Source organism: Pleurodeles waltl, chromosome 7, assembly GCF_031143425.1.
Source record: "Pleurodeles waltl isolate 20211129_DDA chromosome 7, aPleWal1.hap1.20221129, whole genome shotgun sequence".
Lineage (NCBI taxonomy): Eukaryota > Metazoa > Chordata > Amphibia > Caudata > Salamandridae > Pleurodeles > Pleurodeles waltl.
Window position 1 is genome coordinate 565,071,578 of NC_090446.1, and position 11,168 is coordinate 565,082,745.

Here is an 11,168-nt window from a genome sequence, read left to right on the forward strand (position 1 = left end):
CGATCTAAAAACTAGTTCCCTGAATGTGAGTAGTGGACGAATGCAAGTCACCCAATGAAAAGGATTACAAAAAGGCTAGGTTCCATGGGTGGTCAAACACAAGAAGAGGAAGGCAAGCCCTCAAATAACAAGCAGATGAGAGTGACAATAAAGCTAAAGATTAGCAAGCAATAGGCTGGTTCAAAGCCCATCGCAAGTTGTTGATATGGTCCATAAGAGACTTTCACCTATAGACAGGTAAAAGCTATCTTATAGGCAAGACTTGAAAAGGTTTCCTGTCTGAAATTACATGGGGGAGGGGTGTGCATGGGTCCCCAGGAGCACTGTCTGCTCCTCCAAAGTACAGCAGTGGCCATTCCCTAAATTTGCAAATAAGCTACCACCAAAGCTGGGTGCCAGCATCTAATAGATGTTTTCTGGCCACGGCTTGCTGTTGCAAAGCATTGCTATGTAGCATCACAACTGCCAAAGAGGAGGGACATCTCACTTTCATGCCGTCCATTTGCAATTGAGGCCAGTGATAGAGATAATGGTTGGCCCCTGTTGTGTTCAACTCGGTCAGTTTTTCAGTATAAATACGAGAGCGAGGCACACAGTCAGCTGAGTGAGTATTTTTTTGTGTGATTCTCTGTATGGACTATATGACCCAGATCAACTAATATGAATGCAGCACTGTGCTGTGTAAAAGCCAGCACCGTTGTGTTGAATAACCAGGAAGGCATTCTACAGTACCAAGTTGACGTACTGATGATGTTATCAGCTTCACTGGTGCTAAAAACTGCCGTTTTGCACGGTCTCGACTGTTACACGAAGATGGCCAGCACGCCATGCATGGCACTTGTACACGAGGTGCAACCTAAAGTGAACATTTCGACACCAGGACGGACATCCAAGCATAAGCTACTTAAAAAGTGCAATTTTGCAGCAATTGCACCTTACGTATAATATAATGAAGTATTCTGGTGATCCAGTGTTTGCACTTCATATCATTTGAAATTATGATTTTACACAAAGACAGATTGTGGCCTTTTTAGTAGACATGGCTTTGGATAAAAAAATCTATTGATGTTTGTGTATTGTATTGTATTGTAATATTATTTATATAGCGCTTACTACCCCTGACGAGGCGTCGAATCGCTTTTCGGTGAGTAGCACGATACTCCGGAACCCAACAAGAATTAGTGATGGATTAATATCGGGAAATACGGGTACAGTTTTAGTATTATTATGAGTTAATTTGAGCCGTGGATATGAGAGTTTGTTAGTTAGATTGACAGGGGTAATGGCGGGTGGAGGAGGAAAGAAATCCAGAAGTGTTATTTGGGAGTACATCCCTCATTGACTCATCCCAGGGGCTTGGGATGAGTAAAGGGGGATGGAGGAGGGAAGATTCTGTGGAAGGGTTAGGGAGATCATAGTAGCAGGGTGAGATAAATGAGGGCAAATTTAGTAGGGTTGTTTGGGAGGTCATGGTAGTAGAGTGAGTTTTTGTGAGTTAAATGTGGAGCGGAGGGAAGAGGTTAGGCAGAGTTATTTAGGAGATGAAAGCAGTAGAATGGATTTGGGATGTATCAGAGTGGGGATGGAGGATAGATTGATAGAGACATGACAAATGATGGTGGGTAGATAAGTGTGATAAGATGAGCGCAGGAATTCCTAGATATCTAGTATAACAACCCACCCAGAAGCCATGCAATGACCCACGAACATGCCAAGCACAGAAACAACATACACATATATATACATATATATATGCAAACAAAGCGGCTCAATTAATAGCGCTGCGCTCCAAGAACCGGTGCTCAATCCGAGGGCAAGCTGAACCCTCAATTCATAAATAACAAAGCGACGTTTCATTATATCATCGATTTCTAAATCTTTCATAAGTTTCTAAACATTTTATGGATAACTCCTTATCATTAGAGCAAATTCTTCTCATTCTGATAAATTCCCCCATGGGTATGCTCCTCATCAGAGATTTAGGGTGGAAACTGTGTCCATGTAACACACTATTACAAGCTGTTTCTTTCCGATATACTGTTGTTTCTATTTTATTGTTCTCAATATAGACGGTAATATCTAAGAAGTTAATCGATGTTGTGCTTGTTTCACATGTAAATTTTAGACCTACCTGATTGTTATTAAGAATAATAAAATATTTCATAAATTCTTCTTTGGAACCGTTCCGAATAATAAAAAGATCATCAATAAAGCGGACCCACAATAATACTTTGTCAACATATTGATCATTCGTTCTTGCCCATGCTATTTCTCTTTCCCACCAACCAATTACCAAGTTCGCATAGTTTGGGGAAAGAGAAATGCCCATGGCTGTACCACATAATTGATGAAAAATCTTGTGATTAAACATAAAAATATTATTCTTTAAACACGTCAATCATGGCTAGCAGCTTATTGGAGTGTTCTAATTCAGAAATGTTCTGTTGTTTTAAAAAATATTCTACTGCTTTTAATCCCACTTCATGATTGATAGATGTATACAGGGAGCCTGCATCTATTGTAACCAATAAATAATCTTCCTGCCAATCCAAATCTAACTACATTTTTAGTAAATCTCCTGAGTCTTTAATATATGAACTCAAGGTCCTAACCATAGGGCCTAGATAAATATCAACATAGTCCGACAGTCTTTCAAATAAGGAATCACATGCTGATACAATAGGTCTTCCTGGTGGTGATATCAATGATTTATGGATCTATGGTAGAAAATAAATTGTCGGTAAAGTTGGATTTTCTTTTTTCAAGTAGATATATTCTTCACGATTCAATAGTTGTTGTTGATACCATTCATCCAATTTAGAATGTAAATATGCAGTCATAACTTTTGAGGGATTTTTAGTAAATTTTTTATAATCATGTGGATTATTTAATTGCCTATAGGCTTCTTCCATATAATCAGATGTATTTAGAATCACTATATTACCTCCCTTGTCTGCCGATTTTATTACTATCTGATTGTTTAGCATCAAATTCCTCAAAGCTAAACGTTCCTTTTTTGTCAGATTTTCCGAATGACTAGTATGTCTTTTATTGCACAACCGTTCTATATCCTTAAGCACCAATTCTGAAAATAGATCCACTTTATTCCCTGGCGACAGTATTGGACAAAACTTAGATTTCTCTTTCAATCCCAAAGGTTTATGAACTTTTGTATCAATGTCTAGTTGTTGTAAAATTTCCTTTTCTGTGTACATCTCGTCCTGTAAATTATGAGATAAATCAAACAAGGTTTTTAGATCAGAAGCTTGATCAATCCTCAATTGGATTTCTTCTGGTTCTTCAATGATCTGATTAATAATGCTGGATGTTACCTTTTTACTTTGCTGTGCATGAAATTTAAGTAATTTTAATTTCCTCACAAATTTATAAATGTCAATCCGAGTATCAACGTAATCAAAATGAATCTCAGGGCAAAATGACAAACCTTTATTCAAAATGTTCATTTCAATATCAGTTAGTTGGTAATAAAATTTGGTGTCACAATTACTTATTCTGGCTTCGCAGGGGATATTGTCTTTTTTCTGCCTCTTTTGGCTCTCCTTGTTTTTCTCTTGATGATCCTAATTGGTTTCGCCTGAAACCAGAACCACGACCCTTGCTCTTGCCCCTTCCTCTTGATAACTTTTGGTCCAAATAAAGCACCTGCATTTCCTCTAAAAAAGTATTACCATTCACCAAGCCTTCTCCCTCACTTGATTCTACTTCTGATTCCATTGAAGTTTCTTCACCTTTACGATTCTGTTGTAATTTATTGCGTCTCGACTCTTGTTTCAAATGTTCAAATCTTTTAGCAAACGTATACACTCTGCCAAATTTGTAATCTCTTTCATCCCTTAAATATTTGTTTCTTTTTCTCTCTTGAATTTCATCCTCATAATTATTGAGTCGTTTCTCCATAGTTTGTCGCAAAGGGATCTGTTCACTTTTATCCTCATAGCTAGTCAGTCTATCTTCTAGTTCTTTAATTTTAGTTTGAACATCCTCCACACCCAATTTAACATGCTTTATAAGAATTCTCATCATGTTTAATGAACATTGCGTGTTATTTTCTGCCCATTCCGTGTATAGTTCAGGTTTCATGCCTGAATATGTTGGGATTATGAAAATTCGTAAGCCTCTTGGAATTCTTTTTACTTTAATGTATTTTTCTAAGGAGATAATCTCCCAGCTTTTATTAATTTCTTTTTTATAGAGTTTTTCCAATTCCAAGAATAATTGCTTTAAAGATAAGTTTTTCCGTGAATTAACTTCTATTCCTGTCGATTTTACTTCATTGAACACATTACTTGTGTCAAAAAGTTTCGTTGCCACTCCAGCTCTTTTTGCTTTTCTATCCTCCATTTTACGTGTGATACTATAATCATAAGATCTTTAGACAAGTTTCACAATTCCACAGTCAGAATTTTCATTCCATAATTAATTGCTGTTCCTTGGTGACCACGTTACGTCAAAAACCGTAGTGGATCAAATAGGGGCTGTATTGGCATAAATCCCTGTGTAAATTAATCTGGAAACGCTTCGGGCTTACCTGAAAAGCGGCTCATTCCTCGCCGGCGTCCTCCGACTCCGATTCGGAGGCTCCGATTGCAGTGCCGAAATGTGTTTCATGCACGCTGGGCGCGTCTCGCCGTAAACTCTACAAGCAAACAAAGCGGCTCAATTAATGGTGCCGCGCTCCAAGAACCGGTGCTCAATCCGTGGGGCAAGCCGAACCCTCAATTCAGAAATAACAAAGCAACGTTCGGTTGAGCACTCCACCAAGGATAGTGATTCAATAGTTTAATGACTGTGACAGAAAGAAAGAACAAACAACGCGTTTCGACCAACACAGTCTTTGTCAAGTTCAAAATTCATGATTCCATTTACATCCTATTTATATCTAATCACACTACTACCAAAGTGGTGCATGCTGGGGCTAGTAGTTCTATACACAAAAAGAAGAAGAAAATGCTATAGCATCCCGATCTACATTCAATTATATGATTATATCAAAAAAAACTATATACTATATATATTTTTATACATAATATTTCTATCAAATATAGTTAAATTAAATAAAGAACAATTCTTGTATCACACCAATATCAACAAACAAACTTGCAATACCAAATTTGTAATTTATATCATTGAATGCCATTGTGGTCTTAAATACATTGGTAGTACAATTTGCATGCTAAAGAAAAGAATATTAGAACATATTAGAGCAATAACCCACAAAGATATTACATATGCAACAGCAAAACATATGCAGACACATATATCGAGTGATTGGAGAAGTTTAAGATATTATGGAATAGATCATATCCCAGACCAGGAAAGAGGAGGCAACCGAATTAAAAAGTTGCGGCAGCTAGAGTCCAGATACATAATTCAAATGCGAACGGTGGCCCCTCATGGAATGAATTATGATGAGGAGCTTTATGTACATTTATGAAATGTATCAATGAAATCTTTAAATTTTGAAATATTGGAACTTTGATGGATTGGTTATTTGGGAGATATACGTGGATATATTACACAATGCAAAAATAAATAGGGTAAAGCATGCCATACATTTAATTAATTTTATTGGACTAAGGGTCATATGTTAATGTCTCTCAGGCAATGATAAATGAGTGTTGAAAATGAGTTATTTTTGAAGCTCTAAATCTGTTATAAAATCTATCATAGTATACTATGAAGAACCATTTGTTTGTTGATATTGGTGTGATACAAGAATTTTTCTTTATTTAAATAAATTATATTTGATAGAAATATTATGTATAAAAATATATACTATATAGTTTTTGTTGACATAATCATATAGGTGAATGTAGATCGGGATGCTATAGCATTTTCTTCTTCTTTTTGTGTATAGAACTACTAGCCCCAGCATGCACCACTTTGGTAGTAGTGTGATTAGCTATAAATAGGATGTAAATGGAATCATGAATTTTGAACTTGACAAAGACCGTGTTGGTCGAAACGCGTTGTTCATTCTTTCTGTCACAGTCATTAAACTATTGAATCACTATCCTTGGTGGAGTGCTCAACTGAACGTCGCTTTGTTTTATATATATATATATATATATATATATATATATACATACATACATACACACACACATACACACATGAATACACACACATATGCACACAAATGTACATACAATACATAATTAGAACCATAGGTAAATATACTTAGTCAAACAGGTTTAAAGAGTGTGTGTGTATTTTATTGTTATGACATAGTGGTAATGCATATTTTCTAAAGAACTATACATAACTTGAAATAAACACAATCAGAAAAAGTAATTGTCAACATAGGCATATGCAGTCCATTGTTGTATGAATATGGTGGTTATGAAGGAAAGAGCCAACTCTTGGGCAGTTTTCTGAAGACAAGAAAGTTATCTGTGGCTCTTATAGTTGGGGGTAATGAATTCTATAGTTTGGCTGCTTGAACTGAGAAGGATGTACCACCTATAGTCTTTTTCTTGTATGGTGGTGTTCTAAGGCGGGGTGCCAATCTTGAGCAGAGGTTTCTTTGTTGGATGTATTTGGTTATTTTGTTTCTGATAAAAAGCGGTCCTGTTCCATGTATAGCTTTGTGGGTGATACAAAGCAGATGGAAAGTGCTTCTTCTGGCAACGGGTAACCAATGTAGTGCTCTCAAGGAAGGGGAAATGTGGGCTTGTGGCTTTACATGTAATAATAGCCTGGCTGCGGAGTTCTGGATACGTTGTAGTTTTTTTCATACTAGATAGAGATGATCCATGGTAGAGGCCATTGGCATAATCCAGTTTGGACAGTACAAGCGAGATAGTATCTTGCACCTTGTGTGGAAATCCGAGGTGGGAGAAGATGCGTCGTAGAGTCTTCAAGGTGATGAAGCTTGTTTGTGCTAATTTGTCCACTTGGGCATTCATACTTAACTTGGAATCCATGGTGATTCCAAGGTTTTTAACTTCCTTGGATAATTGAGGAGGTGGTCCGAGATCATCAGGCCAGATGCAGAGGCTCATAACTTTTCCAGTCACCACATACGAGTATTTCTGTTTTGGAGGTACTTAGTTTGAGATGTCTCCAGGTCATCCACTGATCAACGGCTCTGAGACAACTGAAGATTTGTGAGTTTTCAATGTTTTTGGGGCATTCTAATTTAACTAGTATTTGTGTGTCATCTGCATAGTTGTAGCATGTGAGAAGAAAATCATTGATCAGTTCTGGTAATGATATCATATAGATGTTAAAAAGCAAAGGTGAGATGATTGATCCTTGGGGGACCCCTGCTTTTGTGAGGTAGGGTTTGGACGAGAAGGGGGTGAGTAGATGATATTAGATCTTTTTTGAAGATAAGACGTAATCCAGTCGAGAGCAGTCCCTTGTATGCCGGCTTCGTGGAGTCTTTGAATTAGGGTGTCATGGTCAACCGTATCAAAGGCAGCTGAGAGGTCCAAGAGAAGTAGTGCAGCAACTGGTCGACTGTTTTTAAGATCATCCCAGATTGCTATGAGTCACGTTAACCCCCACCCTTTGTGTAGATGATAGGGGGTTAGCGCTCCATGATAAGCCATTTGTGCTGCCCTCGCATCACATTTTCAGCACAAAATATATTTTTCACAGGGAAGTTGATCGACGCTGTAGTTTGAACTTTGCGTCACATGTATGTCTGCACAGACATAGTTATTCTGTGCCTATGTCTGGACCAGGAAATGCAGGGTTAGGCATATGCGTTTGTTATAGCGGTACATTTTCGGCTGACCCGAAAAGCTACACACACATCCCCACCCACACACACACACCCACCCACATTCCCCCTAACGTCTCCAGGCAGGCAGGCAAAATCATTAGGGTCAGTGCTTAATTGTGCCAGTGGTTGCAAGTGGTAGACACTGGCACTCAATTTTGAGGCCTGGGACTGATTTTTCATCAACAGACTTTTGACCCAGAACAAGTAGGAGACACACAAAATGAGGGAAGGGGTTACTGAACAACAGTGACAACGGGAGAAAGCAGGAATAAAAAAAGAAGCTACAAGAGTGAGATAAAGACAGAAAGTGTAGGGGAGCGGAAGAGAGAGGCATGAGGTATAACCGAGACTATGGGGCGGTCATTTTGACTTTCCCGCTGGGCAGGCGGGTGACCGCCAAAAGGCCGCCCGCCCGCCCAGCGGGAAAGCCCGAGCAACGATGAAGCCGGCTCCAAATGGAGCCGGCGGAGTTGCTGGTGTGCGACGGGTGCAGTGGCACCCGTCGCGATTTTCAGTGTCTGCTTTGCAGACACTGAAAATCTTAATGGGGCCCTGTTAGGGGGCCCCTGCAGTGCCCATGCCAGTGGCATGGGCACTGCAGGGGCCCCCAGGGGCCCCACGACACCCGTTCCCGCCAGCCTCTTCCTGGCGGTTTGGCTGGCGGGAAGGGGGTCGGAATCCCCATGGCGGCACTGCTTGCAGTGCCGCCGTGGAGGATTCCCTGGGGCAGGGGAAAACCGGCGGGAAACCGCCGGTTTCCCTTTTCTGACTGCGGCTTTACCGCCGCTGTCAGAATTGCCCCTGAAGCACCGCCAGCCTGTTGGCGGTGGTTCCTCCGTCCCCGGCCCTGGCGGTCCATGACCGCCAGGGTCGGAATGACCCCCTATGTGTTGGTCACTCTGAAAGTCGGAAGCATCGGACACAGACTTCTGAACAAATTTTCGGGTCCCGGCAGTTATTTTTCTTACAAATTAAGCACTGTCGTTGACATTGCCTCGCACAGGACAGTGTGTGTGGCAGGTGGGGGTTTCGAGGAGAAGAGGTATTATTTCGCGGATGAACCAAAGTAGAATTGAACTTGGTTTACCGGAGACTGAAAGGAGATGGCCTGGATGGAGGAAGGGGTATATATCATCATACCCTGCCCAGAATCCAAGGAAAAGCCTTAAATTAACACTTACTAAGCATCGCACAGCATAGGTCTTACATAAATCCAGAGTAGCGCCAAAAACTGCTGGACAGTTTGACAAGAAGAGCAGCTGTGTAGCCAGTGTGCCATGAGCCCCCAGTGCAAGAAAGGGAATAGCCCAAGTTGCTGCTGTTAATCTGTGAAACACCGCGATAATCAGGGTACAGTAGGCCCCTCAGAGGGCTCTGGACCCCGGTGCCACAGCATTTGCTGCACTAATAGAAGTTTCTGTCCTGAAGAACACGCCTCGCTTATTAACGCGAACCCATTGGCGTGTTTAGTCACTGTTTCTTACCAATGGTAATAAGATTATCAACAATGAAGATTATCTCTAAACCCACAGCGCCGTCTCCTGGTCATATGTGAAACGCTCACGCAGGGGAAAGCCGGCGCTCTCTGTGGTAAGGGAATGGGCAGTTGATGGCTTCTGATGCTCAAGTAAGGTTTCCTATAAAGAAATGTTAAGGAGGGACGTGCGAAACATCTTTTAAACGAGGACACTGCAGATCCCCGTTTGCGGACGTGGGCACGTTTCAAATGAAACTTTAGTTCGCCAGTCATCACAGTGGTATACTTCTGCAAGCGAGAGACCGGGTCCGATCTTGATCTCTGTGAAAAACAGACTGGATGTCGGCAACTGGCTGTTCTCCACACGAGCAATCAAGATCCTGTGGTCAAGCATTTCTTAAATGGCGCGTTATACATTTCAGTTTTTAGGTCTAGCCTAAACACAGCTTTAGCTGTCCCACCAGCCCGATGTAGTCAAACAATCCTAGATGGAGGATACATCTGTACATCAAGAGGGGCTAGGGTCATCCCTCCTCACCTTTTAGTCTGTTCAACTGCCAGTCACATTTTGTTGCATGAGGCATAAATCCACTTCAGCCATTGGCTATCTTGGACCGTGAGTGTTGGCATTTTGGCCTCATTACCCGCCTAAAAAGTAAAATGGCATTTGAACCAATGCTTTCTTTGCCAGTGCTTTTTTCATTTTCATTCTTTATCATTTTTTTAAAAAACATTTTATAGTCATCATCAACGCATTTAATCAAAGTATTCAGATTACAGTAATTCAAAGTCAATAGTACCCCCTTTGTACCAAAAGGAATCATACTTCGGTGTGATGTGCATTAAAACGTGTTCTATTCCTGTTCTACATTCGCCTGCCTGAATTAATCTTAAAGCAAGTTATATAAATAAAATTTAAAAAGCGCAGGATAATGCCAATCTGCATTTAAATCAATTAGAAAAGGCAGAATTCCAGAAGATCAGCTTTGATAGCTGTATAATCGAGTGGCTTCCAAGAAGGGAAACTCCCCTCTCCCGGGTCCTAACCCTCCGATTCCGAAGGATGTCTCGTAGTGGTAATGAGAGAAGTTACATTTAAGTACGGTCAGCGTTCGCACATTTTAAAAACAATGTTTTCATCCCCGAATCAGGCGAATTGCTGATGCTTTTTTGTGTATGCCGCATTGCTTTAAGTATAATTTATCATTGATAAAGGCTTCACAGAGCTTCGATTATTATAGGTTTGCGTGCGACAATTAATAACGTAGCTCTAGATGAATATAAATAGACGAAGTTCGAACTTGAGGAAATGCATAGTTTGCAGATAATCTAAATTTGTCACTTCGTGATCTGATAAATCAGGACACGGTTCTGCCAGGCGGCATTTTATAAACCAAAGAAGCAACAAAGAATGGGGAGTGGATGAGGAAGTTTGGGCTCAGAAAATAGACAGGCTATAATATCTGTTGAAACCATCCTCAGCCTCTATAGGCTTAGTCATCGACGCACAACAACTACCACTGAAAAAAGACTATTCAAATTAAAAGGGACTTTGACCCCACCACAAATCTTAATCAAGTCAAATTGGAAAATTGTACCCAAAACGACATTCCTTTTACGCTCCATAGATAATTTCATATACAACTTCGTGACACTGGTCATACAAATTATCGCCTGCACTAATGAAAGCAGAGGAGGCTCGTTCTACGGTCCCCTTTTACTTATTATATTTGAACATTTGTAAAGCAAATGTATCTCAAACAACATTCTAATATCTTCATGAAGTTCATCAAAGCAAAATGTATAAATGCTGTCAATACAATTCCAACAGACACATCATTCCGTACAGCCAGCATGTGTTTCACAAGACTGCTTTTTCCAGGTACGATTGTATTAAAAATAAGCCTCACGATAATGATAAAAAAGTGGAAAGATGGT